This window comes from Chiloscyllium punctatum, unplaced genomic scaffold, assembly GCF_047496795.1.
Source record: "Chiloscyllium punctatum isolate Juve2018m unplaced genomic scaffold, sChiPun1.3 scaffold_56, whole genome shotgun sequence".
Taxonomy (NCBI): domain Eukaryota; kingdom Metazoa; phylum Chordata; class Chondrichthyes; order Orectolobiformes; family Hemiscylliidae; genus Chiloscyllium; species Chiloscyllium punctatum.
The window spans coordinates 4604716-4623864 of NW_027309791.1; positions in this window are offsets into that span (position 1 = coordinate 4604716).

The following is a 19149-nucleotide window of genomic DNA, read 5'->3' on the forward strand; positions in this document are numbered from 1 at the left end:
CAGAGGGCGAGAAATAGAGGGGCTGAAACAGAGTGCGAAAAACAGAGGGGCCGAAACAGAGGGCGAGAAACAGAGGGGGAGAAACAGAGAGCGAGAAACAGAGGGGCTGAAACAGAGGGGCTGAAACAGAGGGGCTGAAACAGAGGGGCTGAATCAGAGGGGCTGAAACAGAGGTGCTGTATCAGAGGGGCTGAAACAGATGGCGAGAAACAGAGGGGCTGAAACAGAGGGCGAGAAACAGAGGGGCTGAAACAGAGGGGCTGAAACAGAGGGCGAGAAACAGAGAGGCTGAAACAGAGGGCGAGAAACAGAGGGGCTGAAACAGAGGGCGAGAAACCGAGGGGCTGAAACAGAGGGGCTGAAACAGAGGGGCTGAAACACAGGGCGAGAAACAGAGGGGCTGAAACAGAGGGCGAAAAACAGAGGGGCTGAAACAGAGGGGCTGAATCAGAGGTGCTGATTCAGAGGGGCTGAAACAGAGGGGCTGAATCAGAGGGGCTGAAACAGAGGGGCTGAAACAGAGGGCGAGAAACAGAGGGGCTGAATCAGAGGGGCTGAAACAGAGGGCGAGAAACAGAGGGCGAGAAACAGACGGGCTGAAACAGAGGGCGAGAAACAGAGGGGCTGAAACAGAGGTCGAGAAACAGAGGGGCGGTATCAGAGGGGCTGAAACAGAGGGCGAGAAACAGAGGGGCTGAAAAAGAGGGGAAGAAATGGAGGGGCTGAAACAGAGGGCGAGAAACAGAGGGCGACAAACAGAGGGGCTGAAACAGAGGGGCTGAAACAGAGGGCGAGAAACAGAGGGGCTGAAACAGAGGGCGAGAAACAGAGGGGCTCAAACAGAGGGCGAGAAACAGAGGGGCGGAATCAGAGGGGCTGAAACAGAGGGGCTGAAACAGAGGGGCTGAAACAGAGGGCGAGAAGCAGAGGGGCTGAATCAGAGGGGCTGAAATAGAGGGGCTGAAATAGAGGGCGAGAAACAGAGGGGCTGAAACAGAGAGGCTGAAAATGAGGGCGAGAAACAGAGGGGCTGAAACAGAGGGGAAGAAATGGAGGGGCTGAAACAGAGGGCGAGAAACAGAGGGCGACAAACAGAGGGGCTGAAACAGAGGGGCTGAAACAGAGGGCGAGAAACAGAGGGGCTGAAACAGAGGGCGAGAAACAGAGGGGCTGAAACAGAGGGCGAGAAACAGAGGGGCGGAATCAGAGGGGCTGAAACAGAGGGGCTGAAACAGAGGGGCTGAAACAGAGGGCGAGAAGCAGAGGGGCTGAATCAGAGGGGCTGAAACAGAGGGGCTGAAACAGAGGGCGAGAAACAGAGGGGCTGAAACAGAGGGGCTGAAAATGAGGGCGAGAAACAGAGGGGCTGAAACAGATGGGCTGAAACAGAGGGGCTGAAACAGAGGGGCTGAAACAGAGGGCGAGAAACAGAGGGGCTGAAACAGAGAGCGCGAAACAGAGGGGCTGAAACAGTGGGCGAGAAACAGAGGGGCTGAATCAGAGGGGCTGAATCAGAGGGGCTGAAACAGAGGGGCTGAAACAGAGGGCGAGAAACAGAGGGGCTGAAACAGAGGGCGAGAAACAGAGGGGCTGAAACAGAGGGCGAGAAACAGAGGGGCTGAAACAGAGGGGCTGAAACAGAGGGGCTGAAACCGAGGGCGAGAAACAGAGGGGCTGAAACAGACGGCAAGAAACAGAGGGGCTGAAACAGAGGGCGAGAAACAGAGGGGCTGAAACAGAGGGCGAGAAACAGAGGTGCTCAATCTGAGAGGCTGAAACAGAGGACGAGAAACAGAGGGGCTGAAACAGAGGGCGAGAAACAGAGGGGCTGAAACAGAGGGGCTGAAACACAGGGCGAGAAACAGAGGGGCTGAAACAGAGGGCGAAAAACAGAGGGGCTGAAACAGAGGGGCTGAATCAGAGGTGCTAATTCAGAGGGGCTGAAACAGAGGGGCTGAATCAGAGGGGCTGAAACAGAGGGCGAGAAATAGAGGGGCTGAAACAGAGGGCGAGAAACAGAGGGCCTGAAACAGAAGGCGAGAAACAGAGGGGCTGAAACAGAGGGGCTGAAACAGAGGGCGAGAAATAGAGGGGCTGAAACAGAGGGCGAGAAACAGAGGGGCTGAAACAGAAGGCGAGAAACAGAGGGGCTGAAACAGAGGGGCTGAATCAGAGGGGCTGAGACCGAGGGCGAGAAACAGAGGGGCTGAAACAGAGGGCGAGAAACAGAGGAGCTGAAACAGAGGGCGAGAAACAGAGGGGCTGAATCATAGCGGCTGAAACAGAGGGCGAGAAGTAGAGGGGCTGAAACAGAGGGCGAGAAAGAGAGGGGCTGAAACAGAGGGGCTGAAACAGAGGGGCTGAATCAGAGGGGCTGAAACCGAGGGCGAGAAACAGAGGGGCTGAAACAGAGGGGCTGAATCAGAGGGGCTGAAACAGAGGGGCTGAAACAGAGGGCTAGAAACAGAGGGGCTGAAACAGAGGGCGAGAAACAGAGGGGCTGAAACAGAGGGGCTGAAACAGAGGGGCTGAAACAGAGGGGCAGAAACAGAGGCCGAGAAACAGAGGGGCTGAAACAGAGGGCGAGAAACAGAGGGGCTGAAACAAAGGGGCTGAAACAGAGGGGCTGAAACAGAGGGGCCGAAACAGAGGGGCCGAATCAGAGGGGCTGTATCAGAGGGGCTGAAACAGAGGGGCTGAAACAGAGGGCGAGAAACAGAGGGGCTGAAACTGCGGGCGAGAAACAGAGGGCGAGAAACAGAGGGGCTGAAACAGAGGGGCTGAAACAGACGGGCTGAAACAGAGAGCCTGAAACAGAGGGCGAGAAACAGAGGGGCTGAAACAGAGGGCGAAAAACAGAGGGGCCGAAACAGAGGGCGAGAAACAGAGTGGGAGAAACAGAGGGCGAGAAACAGAGGGGCTGAAACAGAGGGGCTGTAACAGAGCGGCTGAAACAGAGGGCGAGAAACAGAGGGGCTGAAACAGAGGGCGAGAAACAGAGGGGCTGAAACAGAGCGGCTGAAACAGAGGGGCTGAAACAGAGGGGCTGAAACAGAGGGCGTGAAACAGAGGGGTTGAAACAGAGGGGCTGAAACAGAGGGGCTGAATCAGAGGGGCTGAAACCGAGGGCGAGAAACAGAGGGGCTGTAACAGAGGGGCTGAATCAGAGGGGCTGAAACAGAGGGGCTGAAACAGAGGGCTAGAAACAGAGGGGCTGAAACAGAGGGCGAGAAACAGAGGGGCTGAAACAGAGGGGCTGAAACAGAGGGGCTGAAACAGAGGGGCTGAAACAGAGGCCGAGAAACAGAGGGGCTGAAACAGAGGGCGAGAAACAGAGGGGCTGAAACAGAGGGGCTGAAACAGAGGGGCTGAAACAGAGGGGCCGAATCAGAGGGGCTGTATCAGAGGGGCTGAAACAGAGGGGCTGAAACAGAGGATGAGAAACAGAGGGGCTCAAACAGAGGGCGAGAAACAGAGGGGCTGAAACAGAGAGCGCGAAACAGAGGGGCTGAAACAGAGGGCGAGAAACAGAGGGGCTGAAACAGAGGGGCTGAAACAGAGGTGCTGAAACAGAGGGGCTGAAACAGAGGCTGAGAAACAGAGGGGCTGAAACAGAGGGCGAGAAACAGAGGGGCTGAAACAGAGGGGCTGAAACAGAGGGGCTGAAACAGAGGGGCCGAATCAGAGGGGCTGTATCAGAGGGGCTGAAACAGAGGGGCTGAAACAGAGGGTGAGAAACAGAGGGGCTCAAACAGAGGGCGAGAAACAGAGGGGCTGAAACAGAGAGCGCGAAACAGAGGGGCTGAAACAGAGGGCGAGAAACAGAGGGGCTGAAACAGAGGGGCTGAAACAGAGGGGCTGAAACAGAGGGGCTGAAACAGAGGGCGAGAAACAGAGGGGCTGAAACAGAGGGGCTGAATCAGAGGGGCTGAAACAGAGGGGCTGAAACAGAGGGCGAGAAACAGAGGGGCTGAAACAGAGGGGCTGAAACAGAGGGGCTGAAACAGAGGGGCTGAAACAGAGGCCGAGAAACAGAGGGGCTGAAACAGAGGGCGAGAAACAGAGGGGCTGAAACAGAGGGCGAGAAACAGAGGGGCTGAAACAGAGGGGCTGAAACAGAGCGGCTGAAACAGAGGGGCTGAAACAGAGGGGCCGAATCAGAGGGGCTGTATCAGAGGGGCTGAAAGAGAGGGGCTGAAACTGAGGGCGAGAAACAGAGGGGCTGAAACTGCCGGCGAGAAACAGAGGGCGAGAAACAGAGGGGCTGAAACAGAGGGGCTGAAACAGACGGGCTGAAACAGAGAGCCTGAAACAGAGGGCAAGAAACAGAGGGGCTGAAACAGAGGGCGAAAAACAGAGGGATCGAAACAGAGGGCGAGAAACAGAGTGGGAGAAACAGAGGGCGAGAAACAGAGGGGCTGAAACAGAGGGGCTGAAACAGAGCGGCTGAAACAGAGGGCGAGAAACAGAGGGGCTGAAACAGAGGGCGAGAAACAGAGGGGCTGAAACCGAGCGGCTGAAACAGAGGGGCTGAAACAGAGGGGCTGAAACAGAGGACGTGAAACAGAGGGGCTGAAACAGAGGGGCTGAATCAGAGGGGCTGAAACCGAGGGCGAGAAACAGAGGGGCTGAAACAGAGGGGCTGAATCAGAGGGGCTGAAACAGAGGGGCTGAAACAGAGGGCTAGAAACAGAGGGGCTGAAACAGAGGGCGAGAAACAGAGGGGCTGAAACAGAGGGGCTGAAACAGAGGGGCTGAAACAGAGGGGCTGAAACAGAGGCCGAGAAACAGAGGGGCTGAAACAGAGGGCGAGAAACAGAGGGGCTGAAACAAAGGGGCTGAAACAGAGGGGCTGAAACAGAGGGGCCGAAACAGAGGGGCCGAATCAGAGGGGCTGTATCAGAGGGGCTGAAACAGAGGGGCTGAAACAGAGGGCGAGAAACAGAGGGGCTGAAACAGAGGGCGAGAAACAGAGGGGCTGAAACTGCGGGCGAGAAACAGAGGGCGAGAAACAGAGGGGCTGAAACAGAGGGGCTGAAACAGACGGGCTGAAACAGAGAGCCTGAAACAGAGGGCGAGAAACAGAGGGGCTGAAACAGAGGGCGAAAAACAGAGGGGCCGAAACAGAGGGCGAGAAACAGAGTGGGAGAAACAGAGGGCGAGAAACAGAGGGGCTGAAACAGAGGGGCTGTAACAGAGCGGCTGAAACAGAGGGCGAGAAACAGAGGGGCTGAAACAGAGGGCGAGAAACAGAGGGGCTGAAACAGAGCGGGTGAAACAGAGGGGCTGAAACAGAGGGGCTGAAACAGAGGGCGTGAAACAGAGGGGGTGAAACAGAGGGGCTGAAACAGAGGGGCTGAATCAGAGGGGCTGAAACCGAGGGCGAGAAACAGAGGGGCTGAAACAGAGGGGCTGAATCAGAGGGGCTGAAACAGAGGGGCTGAAACAGAGGGCTAGAAACAGAGGGGCTGAAACAGAGGGCGAGAAACAGAGGGGCTGAAACAGAGGGGCTGAAACAGAGGGGCTGAAACAGAGGGGCTGAAACAGAGGCCGAGAAACAGAGGGGCTGAAACAGAGGGCGAGAAACAGAGGGGCTGAAACAGAGGGGCTGAAACAGAGGGGCTGAAACAGAGGGGCCGAATCAGAGGGGCTGTATCAGAGGGGCTGAAACAGAGGGGCTGAAACAGAGGATGAGAAACAGAGGGGCTCAAACAGAGGGCGAGAAACAGAGGGGCTGAAACAGAGAGCGCGAAACAGAGGGGCTGAAACAGAGGGCGAGAAACAGAGGGGCTGAAACAGAGGGGCTGAAACAGAGGTGCTGAAACAGAGGGGCTGAAACAGAGGCTGAGAAACAGAGGGGCTGAAACAGAGGGCGAGAAACAGAGGGGCTGAAACAGAGGGGCTGAAACAGAGGGGCTGAAACAGAGGGGCCGAATCAGAGGGGCTGTATCAGAGGGGCTGAAACAGAGGGGCTGAAACAGAGGGTGAGAAACAGAGGGGCTCAAACAGAGGGCGAGAAACAGAGGGGCTGAAACAGAGAGCGCGAAACAGAGGGGCTGAAACAGAGGGCGAGAAACAGAGGGGCTGAAACAGAGGGGCTGAAACAGAGGGGCTGAAACAGAGGGGCTGAAACAGAGGGCGAGAAACAGAGGGGCTGAAACAGAGGGGCTGAATCAGAGGGGCTGAAACAGAGGGGCTGAAACAGAGGGCTAGAAACAGAGGGGCTGAAACAGAGGGCGAGAAACAGAGGGGCTGAAACAGAGGGGCTGAAACAGAGGGGCTGAAACAGAGGGGCTGAAACAGAGGCCGAGAAACAGAGGGGCTGAAACAGAGGGCGAGAAACAGAGGGGCTGAAACAGAGGGGCTGAAACAGAGCGGCTGAAACAGAGGGGCTGAAACAGAGGGGCCGAATCAGAGGGGCTGTATCAGAGGGGCTGAAACAGAGGGGCTGAAACAGAGGGCGAGAAACAGAGGGGCTGAAACTGCCGGCGAGAAACAGAGGGCGAGAAACAGAGGGGCTGAAACAGAGGGGCTGAAACAGACGGGCTGAAACAGAGAGCCTGAAACAGAGGGCAAGAAACAGAGGGGCTGAAACAGAGGGCGAAAAACAGAGGGGTCGAAACAGAGGGCGAGAAACAGAGTGGGAGAAACAGAGGGCGAGAAACAGAGGGGCTGAAACAGAGGGGCTGAAACAGAGCGGCTGAAACAGAGGGCGAGAAACAGAGGGGCTGAAACAGAGGGCGAGAAACAGAGGGGCTGAAACCGAGCGGCTGAAACAGAGGGGCTGAAACAGAGGGGCTGAAACAGAGGACGTGAAACAGAGGGGCTGAAACAGAGGGGCTGAAACAGAGGGGCTGAAACAGAGGGCGAGAAACAGAGGGGCTGTATCAGATGGGCTGAATCAGAGGGACTGAAACAGAGGGTCTGATACAGAGGGCGAGAAACAAAGGGGCTGAATGAGCGGGCGAGAAACAGATGGCGAGAAACAGAGGGGCTGAAACAGACGGGCTGAAACAGAGAGCCTGAAACAGAGGGCGAGAAACGGAGGGGCTGAAACAGAGGGCGAAAAACAGAGGGGCTGAAACAGAGGGCGAGAAACACAGGGGCTGAAACAGAGGGTGAGAAACTGAGGGCGAGAAACAGAGGGACTGAAACAGAGGGGCTGAAACAGAGGGGCTGAATCAGAGGGGCTGAAACAGAGGTGCTGAATCAGAGGGGCTGAAACAGAGGGCGAGAAACAGAGGGGCTGAAACTGAGGGCGAAAAACAGAGGGGCTGAAACAGTGGGCGAGAAACAGAGGGGCTGAAACAGAGAGCGCGAAACAGAGGGGCTGAAACAGAGGGGCTGAAACAGAGGGGCTGAAACAGAGGGGCTAAATCAGAGGGGCTGAAACAGAGGGCGAGAAACAGAGGGGCTGAAATAGAGGGCGAGAAACAGAGGGGCTGAAAAAGAGGGGCTGAAACAGAGGGCGAGAAACAGAGGGGCTGAAACAGAGGGGCTGAAACAGAGGGGCTGAAACCGAGGGCGAGAAACAGAGGGGCTGAAACAGAGGGGCTGAATCAGAGGGGCTGAAACAGAGGGGCTGAAACAGAGTGCGAGAAACAGAGGGGCTGAAACAGAGGGCGAGAAACAGAGGGGCTGAAACAGAGGGGCTGAAACAGAGGGGCTGAAACAGAGGGGCTGAAACAGAGGCCGAGAAACAGAGGGGCTGAAACAGAGGGCGAGAAACAGAGGGGCTGAAACAGAGGGGCTGAAACAGAGGGGCTGAAACAGAGGGGCTGAAACAGAGGGGCAGAATCAGAGGGGCTGTATCAGAGGGGCTGAAACAGAGGGGCTGAAACAGAGGGCGAGAAACAGAGGGGCTGAAACTGCGGGCAAGAAACAGAGGGCGAGAAACAGAGGGGCTGAAACAGAGGGGCTGAAACAGAGGGGCTGAAACAGAGAGCCTGAAACAGAGGGCGAGAAACAGAGGGGCTGAAACAGAGGGCGAAAAACAGAGGGGCCGAAACAGAGGGCGAGAAACAGAGGGGGAGAAACAGAGAGCGAGAAACAGAGGGGCTGAAACAGAGGGGCTGAAACAGAGGGGCTGAAACAGAGGGGCTGAATCAGAGGGGCTGAAACAGAGGTGCTGTATCAGAGGGGCTGAAACAGATGGCGAGAAACAGAGGGGCTGAAACAGAGGGCGAGAAAAAGAGGGGCTGAAACAGAGGGGCTGAAACAGAGGGCGAGAAACAGAGGGGCTGAAACAGAGGGCGAGAAACAGAGGGGCTGAAACAGAGGGCGAGAAACCGAGGGGCCGAAACAGAGGGGCTGAAATAGAGGGCGAGAAACAGAGGGGCTGAAACAGAGGGCGAGAAACAGAGGGACTGAAACAGAGGGGCTGAAACAGAGGGGCTGAAACAGAGGGCGAGAAACAGAGGGGCTGAAACAGAGGGCAAGAAACAGAGGGGCTGAAACACGGGGCGTGAAACAGAGGGGCTGAAACAGAGGGGCGGGAAACAGAGGGGCTGAATCAGAGGGGCTGAATCAGAGGGGCTGAAACAGAGGGTGAGAAACAGAGGGGCTGAAACAGAAGGGCTGAAACAGAGGGGCTGAAACAGAGGGCGAGAAACAGAGGGGCTGAATCAGAGGGGCAGAAACAGAGGGGCTGAATCAGAGGGGCTGAAACAGAGGGGCTGAATCAGAGGGGCTGAAACAGAGGGCGAGAAACAGAGGGGCTGAAACAGAGGGCGGGAAACAGAGGGGCTGATACAGAGGGGCTGAAACAGAGGGCGAGAAACAGGGGGGCTGACACAGAGGGGCTAAAACAGAGGGGCTGAAACAGTGGGGCTGAAACAGAGTGCGAGAAACAGAGGGGCTGAATCAGAGGGGCTGAATCAGAGGGGCTGAATCAGAGGGGCTGAAACAGAGGGGCTGAATCAGAGGGGCTGAAACAGAGGGCGAGAAACAGAGGGGCTAAAACAGAGGGCGAGAAACAGAGGGGCTGAAACAGAGGGCGAGAAACCGAGGGGCTGAAACAGAGGGTCTGAAACAGAGGGGCTGAAACAGAGGGCTGAATCAGAGGGGTTGATTCAGAGGGGGTGAAACAGAGGGGCTGAATCAGTGGGGCTGAAACAGAGGGGGAGAAACAGAGGGGCTGAAACAGAGGGTGAGAAACAGAGGGGCAGAAACAGAGGGCGAGAAACAGAGGGGCTGAAACAGAAGGCGAGAAACCGAGGGGCTGAAACAGACGTTCTGAAACAGAGGGGCTGAAACAGAGGGCTGAATCAGAGGGGCTGATTCAGAGGGGGAGAAACAGAGGGGCTGAATCAGCGGGGCTGAAACAGAGGGCGAGAAACAGAGGGGCCGAAACAGTGGGCTAGAAACAGAGGGGCAGAAACAGAGGGCGGGAAACAGTGGGGCTGAAACAGAGGGCGAGAAACAGAGGGGCTGAAACACAGGGCGAGAAACAGAGGGGCTGAAACAGAGGGGCTGAAACAGAGGGGCTGAAACAGTGGGCGAGAAACAGAGTGGCTGCAACAGACGGCGAGAAACAGAGGGGCTGAAACAGAGGGCGAGAAACAAAGGGGCAGAAACAGCGGGCGAGAAACAGATGGCGAGAAACAGAGGGGCTGAAACAGAGGGGCTGAAACAGACGGGCTGAAACAGAGAGCCTGAAACAGAGGGCGAGAAACGGAGGGGCTGAAACAGAGGGCGAAAAACAGAGGGGCTGAAACAGAGGGCGAGAAACACAGGGGCTGAAACAGAGGGTGAGAAACTGAGGGCGAGAAACAGAGGGATTGAAACAGAGGGGCTGAAACAGAGGGGCTGAATCAGAGGGGCTGAAACAGAGGTGCTGAATTAGAGGGGCTGAAACAGAGGGCGAGAAACAGAGGGGCTGAAACTGAGGGCGAAAAACAGATGGGATGAAACAGAGGGCGAGAAACAGAGGGGCTGAAACAGAGAGCGAGAAACAGAGGGGCTGAAACAGAGGGGCTGAAACAGAGGGGCTAAATCTGAGGGGCTGAAACAGAGGGCGAGAAACAGAGGGGCTGAAATAGAGGGCGAGAAACAGAGGGGCTGAAACAGAGGGGCTGAAACAGAGAGGCTGAAACATAGGGGCTGAAACAGAGGGCGAGAAACAGAGGGGCTGAAACAGAGGGGCTGAATCGGAGGGCGAGTAACAGAGGGACTGAAACAGAAGGGCTGAAACAGAGGGACTGAAACAGAGGGCGAGAAACAGTGGGGCTGAGTCAGAGGGGCTGAATCAGAGCGGCTGAAACAGAGGGGCTGAAACAGAGGGCGAGAAACAGAGGGGCTGAAACAGAGGGCGAGAAACAGAGGGGCTGAAACAGAGGGCGAGAAACAGAGGGGCTGAAACAGAGGGGCTGAAACCGAGGGCGAGAAACAGAGGGGCTGAAACAGAGGGCGAGAAACAGAGGGGCTGAAACAACGGGCGAGAAACAGAGGGGCTGAATCATAGAGGCTGAAACAGAGGGCGAGAATTAGAGCGGCTGAAACAGATGGGCTGAAACAGAGGGGCTGAAGCAGAGGGCGAGAAACAGAGGGGCTGAAACAGAGGGCGAGAAACAGAGGGGCTGAAACAGAGGCGCTGAAACAGAGTGCGAGAAACAGAGGGGCTGAATCTGAGGGGCTGAAACAGAGGGGCTGAAACAGAGGGCGAGAAACAGAGGGCGAGAAACAAAGGGGCTGAAACAGCGGGCGAGAAACAGATGGCGAGAAACAGAGGGGATGAAACAGAGGGACTGAAACAGACGGGCTGAAACAGAGAGCCTGAAACAGAGGGCGAGAAACGGAGTGGCTGAAACATAGGGCGAAAAACAGAGGGGCTGAAAGAGAGGGCGAGAAACACAGGGGCTGAAACAGAGGGCGAGAAACAGAGGGCAAGAAACAGAGGGTCTGAAGCAGAGGGGCTGAAACCGAGGGCGAGAAACAGAGGGGCTGAAACAGAGGGCGAGAAACAGAGGGGCTGAAACAGAGGGGCTGTAACAGAGGGGCTGAAACAGAGGGGCTGAAACAGAGGGCGAGAAACTGAGGGGCTGAATCAGAGGGGCTGAATCAGAGGGGCTGAAACAGAGGGGCTGAAACAGAGGGCGAGAAACAAAGAGGCTGAAACAGCGGGCGAGAAACAGAGGGCGAGAAACAGATGGGGCAGAAACAGAGGGTATGAAACAGACGGGCTGAAACAGAGAGCCTGAAACAGAGGGCGAGAAACAGAGGGGCTGAAACAGAGGGCGAGAAACACAGGGGCTGAAACATAGGGCGAGAAACTGAGGGGCTGAAACTGAGGGCGAGAAACAGAGGGGCTGAAACAGAGGGGTTGAAACAGAGGGGCTAAATCAGAGGGGCTGAAACAGAGGGCGAGAAACAGAGGGGCTGAAACAGAGGGCGAGAAACAGAGGGGCTGAATCAGAGGGTCTGAAACAGAGGGCGAGAAACAGAGGGGCTGAAACAGAGGGCGAGAAACAGAGGGGCTGAATCAGAGGGGCTGAAACAGAGGGCTGAATCAGAGGGGCTGATTCAGAGGGGATGAAACAGAGGGGCTGAAACAGAGGGGCTGAAACAGAGGGCGAGAAACAGAGGGGCTGAAACAGAGAGTGCGACACAGAGGGGCTGAAACAGAGGGCGAGAAACAGAGGGGGTGAATCAGAGGGGCTGAAACAGAGGGCGAGAAACAGAGGGGCTGAAACAGATGGCGAGAAACAGAGGGGCTGAAACAGAGGGGCTGAAACAGAGGGGCTGAAACAGAGGGGCCGAATCAGAGGGGCTGTATCTGAGGGGCTGAAACAGAGGGGCTGAAACAGAGGGCGAGAAACAGAGGGGCTGAAACAGAGGGGCGGAAACAGAGGGGCTGAAACAGACGGGCTGAAACAGAGAGCCTGAAACAGAGGGCGAAAAACAGAGGGGCCGAAACAGAGGGCGAGAAACAGAGGGGGAGAAACAGAGAGCGAGAAACAGAGGGGCTGAAACAGAGGGGCTGAAACAGAGGTGCTAAAACAGAGGGGCTGAATCAGAGGGGCTGAAACAGAGGGGCTGTATCAGAGGGGCTGAAACAGAGGGCGAGAAAAAGAGGGGCTGAAACAGAGGGCGAGAAACAGAGGGGCTGAAACAGAGGGGCTGAAACAGAGGGCGAGAAACAGAGGGGCTGAAACAGAGGGCGAGAAACAGAGGGGCTGAAACAGAGGGCGAGAAACCGAGAGGCTGAAACAGAGGGGCTGAAATAGAGGGCGAGAAACAGAGGGGCTGAAACAGAGGGCGAGAAACAGAGGGACTGAAACAGAGGGGCTGAAACAGAGGGGCTGAAACAGAGGGCGAGAAACAGAGGGGCTGAAACAGAGGGCAAGAAACAGAGGGGCTGAAACACGGGGCGTGAAACAGACGGGCTGAAACAGAGGGGCGGGAAACAGAGGGGCTGAATCAGAGGGGCTGAATCAGAGGGGCTGAAACAGAGGGTGAGAAACTGAGGGCGAGAAACAGAGGGACTGAAACAGAGGGGCTGAAACAGAGGTGCTGAATCAGAGGGGCTGAAACAGAGGTGCTGAATCAGAGGGGCTGAAACAGAGGGCGAGAAACAGAGGGGCTGAAACTGAGGGCGAAAAACAGAGGGGCTGAAACAGTGGGCGAGAAACAGAGGGGCTGAAACAGAGAGCGCGAAACAGAGGGGCTGAAACAGAGGGGCTGAAACAGAGGGGCTGAAACAGAGGGGCTAAATCAGAGGGGCTGAAACAGAGGGCGAGAAACAGAGGGGCTGAAATAGAGGGCGAGAAACAGAGGGGCTGAAAAAGAGGGGCTGAAACAGAGGGCGAGAAACAGAGGGGCTGAAACAGAGGGGCTGAAACAGAGGGGCTGAAACCGAGGGCGAGAAACAGAGGGGCTGAAACAGAGGGGCTGAATCAGAGGGGCTGAAACAGAGGGGCTGAAACAGAGTGCGAGAAACAGAGGGGCTGAAACAGAGGGCGAGAAACAGAGGGGCTGAAACAGAGGGGCTGAAACAGAGGGGCTGAAACAGAGGGGCTGAAACAGAGGCCGAGAAACAGAGGGGCTGAAACAGAGGGCGAGAAACAGAGGGGCTGAAACAGAGGGGCTGAAACAGAGGGGCTGAAACAGAGGGGCTGAAACAGAGGGGCAGAATCAGAGGGGCTGTATCAGAGGGGCTGAAACAGAGGGGCTGAAACAGAGGGCGAGAAACAGAGGGGCTGAAACTGCGGGCAAGAAACAGAGGGCGAGAAACAGAGGGGCTGAAACAGAGGGGCTGAAACAGAGGGGCTGAAACAGAGAGCCTGAAACAGAGGGCGAGAAACAGAGGGGCTGAAACAGAGGGCGAAAAACAGAGGGGCCGAAACAGAGGGCGAGAAACAGAGGGGGAGAAACAGAGAGCGAGAAACAGAGGGGCTGAAACAGAGGGGCTGAAACAGAGGGGCTGAAACAGAGGGGCTGAATCAGAGGGGCTGAAACAGAGGTGCTGTATCAGAGGGGCTGAAACAGATGGCGAGAAACAGAGGGGCTGAAACAGAGGGCGAGAAAAAGAGGGGCTGAAACAGAGGGGCTGAAACAGAGGGCGAGAAACAGAGGGGCTGAAACAGAGGGCGAGAAACAGAGGGGCTGAAACAGAGGGCGAGAAACCGAGGGGCCGAAACAGAGGGGCTGAAATAGAGGGCGAGAAACAGAGGGGCTGAAACAGAGGGCGAGAAACAGAGGGACTGAAACAGAGGGGCTGAAACAGAGGGGCTGAAACAGAGGGCGAGAAACAGAGGGGCTGAAACAGAGGGCAAGAAACAGAGGGGCTGAAACACGGGGCGTGAAACAGAGGGGCTGAAACAGAGGGGCGGGAAACAGACGGGCTGAATCAGAGGGGCTGAATCAGAGGGGCTGAAACAGAGGGTGAGAAACAGAGGGGCTGAAACAGAAGGGCTGAAACAGAGGGGCTGAAACAGAGGGCGAGAAACAGAGGGGCTGAATCAGAGGGGCAGAAACAGAGGGGCTGAATCAGAGGGGCTGAAACAGAGGGGCTGAATCAGAGGGGCTGAAACAGAGGGCGAGAAACAGAGGGGCTGAAACAGAGGGCGGGAAACAGAGGGGCTGATACAGAGGGGCTGAAACAGAGGGCGAGAAACAGGGGGGCTGACACAGAGGGGCTAAAACAGAGGGGCTGAAACAGTGGGGCTGAAACAGAGTGCGAGAAACAGAGGGGCTGAATCAGAGGGGCTGAATCAGAGGGGCTGAATCAGAGGGGCTGAAACAGAGGGGCTGAATCAGAGGGGCTGAAACAGAGGGCGAGAAACAGAGGGGCTAAAACAGAGGGCGAGAAACAGAGGGGCTGAAACAGAGGGCGAGAAACCGAGGGGCTGAAACAGAGGGTCTGAAACAGAGGGGCTGAAACAGAGGGCTGAATCAGAGGGGTTGATTCAGAGGGGGTGAAACAGAGGGGCTGAATCAGTGGGGCTGAAACAGAGGGGGAGAAACAGAGGGGCTGAAACAGAGGGTGAGAAACAGAGGGGCAGAAACAGAGGGCGAGAAACAGAGGGGCTGAAACAGAAGGCGAGAAACCGAGGGGCTGAAACAGACGTTCTGAAACAGAGGGGCTGAAACAGAGGGCTGAATCAGAGGGGCTGATTCAGAGGGGGAGAAACAGAGGGGCTGAATCAGCCGGGCTGAAACAGAGGGCGAGAAACAGAGGGGCCGAAACAGTGGGCTAGAAACAGAGGGGCAGAAACAGAGGGCGGGAAACAGTGGGGCTGAAACAGAGGGCGAGAAACAGAGGGGCTGAAACACAGGGCGAGAAACAGAGGGGCTGAAACAGAGGGGCTGAAACAGAGGGGCTGAAACAGTGGGCGAGAAACAGAGTGGCTGCAACAGACGGCGAGAAACAGAGGGGCTGAAACAGAGGGCGAGAAACAAAGGGGCAGAAATAGCGGGCGAGAAACAGATGGCGAGAAACAGAGGGGCTGAAACAGAGGGGCTGAAACAGACGGGCTGAAACAGAGAGCCTGAAACAGAGGGCGAGAAACGGAGGGGCTGAAACAGAGGGCGAAAAACAGAGGGGCTGAAACAGAGGGCGAGAAACACAGGGGCTGAAACAGAGGGTGAGAAACTGAGGGCGAGAAACAGAGGGATTGAAACAGAGGGGCTGAAACAGAGGGGCTGAATCAGAGGGGCTGAAACAGAGGTGCTGAATTAGAGGGGCTGAAACAGAGGGCGAGAAACAGAGGGGCTGAAACTGAGGGCGAAAAACAGATGGGATGAAACAGAGGGCGAGAAACAGAGGGGCTGAAACAGAGAGCGAGAAACAGAGGGGCTGAAACAGAGGGGCTGAAACAGAGGGGCTAAATCTGAGGGGCTGAAACAGAGGGCGAGAAACAGAGGGGCTGAAATAGAGGGCGAGAAACAGAGGGGCTGAAACAGAGGGGCTGAAACAGAGAGGCTGAAACATAGGGGCTGAAACAGAGGGCGAGAAACAGAGGGGCTGAAACAGAGGGGCTGAATCGGAGGGCGAGTAACAGAGGGACTGAAACAGAAGGGCTGAAACAGAGGGACTGAAACAGAGGGCGAGAAACAGTGGGGCTGAGTCAGAGGGGCTGAATCAGAGCGGCTGAAACAGAGGGGCTGAAACAGAGGGCGAGAAACAGAGGGGCTGAAACAGAGGGGCTGAAACCGAGGGCGAGAAACAGAGGGGCTGAAACAGAGGGCGAGAAACAGAGGGGCTGAAACAACGGGCGAGAAACAGAGGGGCTGAATCATAGAGGCTGAAACAGAGGGCGAGAATTAGAGCGGCTGAAACAGATGGGCTGAAACAGAGGGGCTGAAGCAGAGGGCGAGAAACAGAGGGGCTGAAACAGAGGGCGAGAAACAGAGGGGCTGAAACAGAGGCGCTGAAACAGAGTGCGAGAAACAGAGGGGCTGAATCTGAGGGGCTGAAACAGAGGGGCTGAAACAGAGGGCGAGAAACAGAGGGCGAGAAACAAAGGGGCTGAAACAGCGGGCGAGAAACAGATGGCGAGAAACAGAGGGGATGAAACAGAGGGACTGAAACAGACGGGCTGAAACAGAGAGCCTGAAACAGAGGGCGAGAAACGGAGTGGCTGAAACATAGGGCGAAAAACAGAGGGGCTGAAAGAGAGGGCGAGAAACACAGGGGCTGAAACAGAGGGCGAGAAACAGAGGGCAAGAAACAGAGGGTCTGAAGCAGAGGGGCTGAAACCGAGGGCGAGAAACAGAGGGGCTGAAACAGAGGGCGAGAAACAGAGGGGCTGAAACAGAGGGGCTGAAACAGAGGGGCTGAAACAGAGGGGCTGAAACAGAGGGCGAAAAACAGAGGGGCCGAAACAGAGGGCGAGAAAAAGAGGGGGAGAAACAGAGTGCGAGAAACAGAGGGGCTGAATCTGAGGGGCTGAAACAGAGGGGCTGAAACAGAGGGCGAGAAACAGAGGGCGAGAAACAAAGGGGCTGAAACAGCGGGCGAGAAACAGATGGCGAGAAACAGAGGGGATGAAACAGAGGGACTGAAACAGACGGGCTGAAACAGAGAGCCTGAAACAGAGGGCGAGAAACGGAGTGGCTGAAACATAGGGCGAAAAACAGAGGGGCTGAAAGAGAGGGCGAGAAACACAGGGGCTGAAACAGAGGGCGAGAAACAGAGGGCAAGAAACAGAGGGTCTGAAGCAGAGGGGCTGAAACCGAGGGCGAGAAACAGAGGGGCTGAAACAGAGGGCGAGAAACAGAGGGGCTGAAACAGAGGGGCTGTAACAGAGGGGCTGAAACAGAGGGGCTGAAACAGAGGGCGAGAAACTGAGGGGCTGAATCAGAGGGGCTGAATCAGAGGGGCTGAAACAGAGGGGCTGAAACAGAGGGCGAGAAACAAAGAGGCTGAAACAGCGGGCGAGAAACAGAGGGCGAGAAACAGATGGGGCAGAAACAGAGGGTATGAAACAGACGGGCTGAAACAGAGAGCCTGAAACAGAGGGCGAGAAACAGAGGGGCTGAAACAGAGGGCGAGAAACACAGGGGCTGAAACATAGGGCGAGAAACTGAGGGGCTGAAACTGAGGGCGAGAAACAGAGGGGCTGAAACAGAGGGGTTGAAACAGAGGGGCTAAATCAGAGGGGCTGAAACAGAGGGCGAGAAACAGAGGGGCTGAAACAGAGGGCGAGAAACAGAGGGGCTGAATCAGAGGGTCTGAAACAGAGGGCGAGAAACAGAGGGGCTGAAACAGAGGGCGAGAAACAGAGGGGCTGAATCAGAGGGGCTGAAACAGAGGGCTGAATCAGAGGGGCTGATTCAGAGGGGATGAAACAGAGGGGCTGAAACAGAGGGGCTGAAACAGAGGGCGAGAAACAGAGGGGCTGAAACAGAGAGTGCGACACAGAGGGGCTGAAACAGAGGGCGAGAAACAGAGGGGGTGAATCAGAGGGGCTGAAACAGAGGGCGAGAAACAGAGGGGCTGAAACAGATGGCAAGAAACAGAGGGGCTGAAACAGAGGGGCTGAAACAGAGGGGCTGAAACAGAGGGGCCGAATCAGAGGGGCTGTATCTGAGGGGCTGAAACAGAGGGGCTGAAACAGAGGGCGAGAAACAGAGGGGCTGAAACAGAGGGGCGGAAACAGAGGGGCTGAAACAGACGGGCTGAAACAGAGAGCCTGAAACAGAGGGCGAAAAACAGAGGGGCCGAAACAGAGGGCGAGAAACAGAGGGGGAGAAACAGAGAGCGAGAAACAGAGGGGCTGAAACAGAGGGGCTGAAACAGAGGTGCTAAAACAGAGGGGCTGAATCAGAGGGGCTGAAACAGAGGGGCTGTATCAGAGGGGCTGAAACAGAGGGCGAGAAAAAGAGGGGCTGAAACAGAGGGCGAGAAACAGAGGGGCTGAAACAGAGGGGCTGAAACAGAGGGCGAGAAACAGAGGGGCTGAAACAGAGGGCGAGAAACAGAGGGGCTGAAACAGAGGGCGAGAAACCGAGAGGCTGAAACAGAGGGGCTGAAATAGAGGGCGAGAAACAGAGGGGCTGAAACAGAGGGCGAGAAACAGAGGGACTGAAACAGAGGGGCTGAAACAGAGGGGCTGAAACAGAGGGCGAGAAACAGAGGGGCTGAAACAGAGGGCAAGAAACAGAGGGGCTGAAACACGGGGCGTGAAACAGACGGGCTGAAACAGAGGGGCGGGAAACAGAGGGGCTGAATCAGAGGGGCTGAATCAGAGGGGCTGAAACAGAGGGTGAGAAACAGAGGGGCTGAAACAGAGGGGCTGAAACAGAGGGGCTGAAACAGAGGGCGAGAAACAGAGGGGCTGAATCAGAGGGGCTGAAACAGAGGGGCTGAATCAGAGGGGCTGAAACAGAGGGGCTGAATCAGAGGGGCTGAAACAGAGGGCGAGAAACAGAGGGGCTGAAACAGAGGGCGGGAAACAGAGGGGCTGATACAGAGGGGCTGAAACAGAGGGCGAGAAACAGGGGGGCTGACACAGAGGGGCTAAAACAGAGGGGCTGAAACAGTGGGGCTGAAACAGAGGGCGAGAAACAGAGGGGCTGAATCAGAGGGGCTGAATCAGAGGGGCTGAATCAGAGGGGCTGAAACAGAGGGGCTGAATCAGAGGGGCTGAAACAGAGGGCGAGAAACAGAGGGGCTGAAACAGAGGGCGAGAAACAGAGGGACTGAAACAGAGGGTGAGAAACCGAGGGGCTGAAACAGAGCGTCTGAAACAGAGGGGCTGAAACAGAGGGCTGAATCAGAGGGGCTGAGTCAGAGGGGGTGAAACAGAGGGGCTGAATCAGCGGGGCTGAAACAGAGGGCGAGAAACAGAGGGGCCGAAACAGAGGGCGAGAAACAGAGGGGCAGAAACAGAGGGCGAGAAACAGAGGGGCTGAAACAGAGGGGCTGAAACAGAGGGCGAGAAACAGAGGGGCTGAAACAGAGAGCGCGAAACAGAGGGGCTGAAACAGAGGGGCTGAAACAGAGGGGCTAAATCAGAGGGGCTGAAACAGAGGGCGAGAAACAGAGGGGCTGAAAAAGAGGGGCTGAAACAGAGGGCGAGAGACAGAGGGGCTGAAACAGAGGGGCTGAAACAGAGGGGCTGAAACCGAGGGCGAGAAACAGAGGGGCTGAAACAGAGGGGCTGAATCAGAGGGGCTGAAACAGAGGGGCTGAAACAGAGTGCGAGA